This window comes from Malurus melanocephalus, unplaced genomic scaffold, assembly GCF_030028575.1.
Source record: "Malurus melanocephalus ecotype Western Australia unplaced genomic scaffold, MMel_1.1 scaffold_214, whole genome shotgun sequence".
In the NCBI taxonomy this organism is placed as follows: Eukaryota; Metazoa; Chordata; class Aves; order Passeriformes; family Maluridae; genus Malurus; species Malurus melanocephalus.
In genome coordinates this window covers 800,464-804,022 of record NW_026623446.1, presented here as the reverse complement: position 1 = coordinate 804,022, position 3,559 = coordinate 800,464, and positions in this window count along the sequence as shown.

Below are 3,559 nucleotides of genomic sequence, written 5' to 3'. Positions count from 1 at the left end.
ACACAGGGATGTTCAGTTCTGACATTGTGAAGGCATCATCCTCATTTCCCAAGGGGAGGAACGCTGGGGTAAAGCGACCCCAAGTCCCAGATGTCCCCTGGGTCATTTGCCCACTGCATTTGCTGAAAGGCAATTCTGCATCCAGTGCTGCAGGCTGTACCCATGCACAGGATCAAGCAGCAGGACCATTCCTGCAGAGAGGTAAAGGCTTTCTCAGAAATAGCATCCAACATCACACACGGGGACAGGGAGAGGAGGGAAAACAACAACTCTCCRCTGATGGCAATGCCCTGACCTTTTCTGCACTTCCCAGCAGAGACACAATTGCCATTCCTAAGTGTCTTGCAGGTGCTGTCTGCTTCACAGAGGGAAAAYACAGCATGAATTTACAACAAATACAAATTTAAGGGTGTCAAGCTACATTAGAAACCACTTTCTTTGTTGGTTTGATTGCTTAGCATTATCAACCTGGATCTGTTCAGGGGCCAAGGTTCCCAGGGAGCTTATTGCCMAATATGACATGTGCTTGAGATGCCAATTTGCTCAGGATGTGGAGCAAGTTCCCACTCACTCCACAGGGAATGGCCCAGCMTGTGCTAGAGGGCTGGGGCAGCCCCAAGGCTGTGGATCTCTGACACAGTAATGCAATTTTTCCCTTCTTTGCTCCCTTTATTTTTTTTTTTAACTTTTGGACATGATGCCTAGTGCTTTCCTCAGGGAGCAAGAGCTCTGTCCCAGGCCCCTCCAAGCAAAGGACACTTAAGCAGTGTGGTGCACAGGGATTAGCAAAAAAAGCCCCAGTCTAAGCAGAGAGCAGCTAGGTGAGGAAACTGCAAATTAAGAGCAGTTGTGGAAAGTGCTTCCACATCTCTAACACATCCTCCACCTAAATGTGAAGTGGTCTGAGCCACCACATTTGCCACTCTTGGGCTCAAACCCAAGAGRTGCTCCCCTCTTCCTCACACTGCTGCCAGCATTGTCCTTGGAAAGAGAAACCACCAAAGYAAATCAGGAAAATCCCTCCCATCTCACACTGATGTCAGTCTGTGTTGGAATCAAGACTCCAGGACAGGCAACAGGTCCAGATCCTCACCTCTTCTCTTCAGGACCAAACTCACAACTGTCTTTTACTGCTTCTCACCCACCCAGYCACTAAACTGGGATGGGGAGAGTCAGGAGATGATGCTCAGGCCCAGAGAAAGGGCTGTGCTGATCTTTTCCAAGCACTTTATTTAAACAAGTGCACCGTAAAAGATGCAGGGCAAGAGGGATGGGCAGCTCAACCTCAATATGGTCACCCTGTGAGCTGCACTGTGCTCTGCCCATGCGCTTCCCCCGCAGCGGGTGAGCCTGGCACGGTCCAGAACCCAGCAACTCTGACTCCAGAGCTAAGCCTGAGCTATCACATTTAGGGAAACTTCCCATGAATGCAGACAAAACAACAGTATTCACTCAGTGCTTTTAAGTCCAACCTTGTCTAATCTTATTCAGAGCAGCCCTGGGTGGGAGAACAGCAACACCAGCACCAGAGGCTGTGCAGCCCTGTCCCACCACTGCCACCAGGGATGCAGCTCTGGCAGCCTGCTCCATCTTCCAAGGAGAGCAAATCCCAGCCTATCTGGCAGCCAGCCCTTTCCTTTAGAAACAAGCTGTCCTGGCTGGAGAGCTGGGATCAACCAGCTGGATTTCCTCCAAAAAGCCCAGCCACAAAGCAACTGGCAGAAGCATTAAGGGAATAAATTTTCTTGGCAGCTACTGGCCAAGTGGCAACAACTCAATCCTTATCAGTACATTTCCATGTGCTGGGGAGGAATGCAGACAGCACCCCCAAAGCCACGCCTTTCCAAAGCACCTCTTCCCCAGGAAACTCAACAGGTATTACGATCAGATACTGTAATATCATCAGTTAAAGTTTACACGTTTTAATAGAAAATACTGGTAACCTGATGGTACTTCTGTGTCCRTGGGATCTGGTGGGATTTATTCCAGGTTCGGATTTTCTGACAGGATGTGGAGTTTTATTACAAAGGCACAGGTATCAAATAAAACCAGCAACATTAGTTTAATTAAATAGCCAATAAAAAAATTAACGCTCAATTTAGACTTTACATATTCCTCCCTTATTAAGAGACTAGTTTTTGTTTTGGGGTTTTTTTTTTTGTTTTTTTTTTACCCCTCTGGCAAGGTTTTAGTGCAGTGATTATATAGCAACAGAAAAATAAACTAAAAAAGGCACGAACTTTTGTGTTTTGTTTTTCTTTCAACTTTTGCTAGCACTTTATATTTGTCTGTTTTACTTCGGTTAATAAATCACTGAATGCAGCAAGAAAATATTCTGCCCAATTTCTGTACACTATACAAGAACCCCTACCAACAGTACATTATTTCAGCTTCAGGAGAAATGTACAGCATAGAAAGACTTTTAAAAATATAGTGCCCCATACAGAAATTTTGTTAATTAAACTTATGGTCTCTTGCTACAGTGTCCTTCACCATCCTCATTACCCCATTATTGCTGGGACTGTGCCCCTCCGACTCCTCAGGGGCTGGACCGAGCCCGAGCCAGGCACTGAAGGGCAGCTGGGGTTGTGCCAAATGGCTCCTCCATCCCCAGCATCAGTGCCTGGCCCGTGGCCCCACAGGGATGGGGTGAGCCCCCTCCCCTCTGCTCTCCCTCAGCATYGCTGGCCCCATCTCAGTGCTGGGAAAGCCTCTGGCTGGAGAGGAAAGGGCAGCTCCCAGTAGGAGTGGGACAGGCAGCACCCCAGGTCCAAGGTTTGTGCAGTCTGTCCCTCCATCTGCCCTGGGYCTCCTGTCCTCTCCAGACACCCCAAGGCTCCTTCTGGGGCTCTCCTACTGACTCTTCCATTGTATTTGCAAGCGTGGTTAACACATGCTCTAACCCTTTACTGACTTCATCATGATGAGATGGGGACGGTTTCCCACTCACCACACACATAATACTTCATAAAGCAGTAATTGTTTTTTCCCCAGTAACTAAAGGGGTTTTCCCTTCCCCTCTACCCACCCAAAATTAAGTGCAGCCAGAAATTATTTTCTGTAATACCTCTGATACCACGCTTTAAAAATTAAAACCTACCAGTCTTCTTTTTCCCCAAGATGTAATTCATGCAAAGTTGCTATTTGTTTAAGTAAGTTATAAAAGTTGATATCTCAGGCTAGAAGAAGCTGTAGTCTTGGTTATTCTTTAGTTGGCAGGCACTGTACATACATACCGGGTACAGACACATGCCGAATCTGCTTTGCATTGCTTTTTGCATTGTACAATTCACAAATCTGACATCATTAAAGCAGTTAATTACCTTTGATGGAAGGCTGCAGTGAGGCCATCTACATTTATCAAACAAGCAGCTGGTTAAGATAATAAGTACRCTCCCCCCCACCCCGGCGCTCCCCAAAATGCTATTATCTGTCACACGTTGCTTCTCTGAAGTGGTGAGATTTGGTGCGCACATTAATGTGCAAATGTGTTGCCATAGGAACTGCAGCCTCCATTACGCCTCAACGACACCATTCAGCAAAAGCCAAAACTAAAACC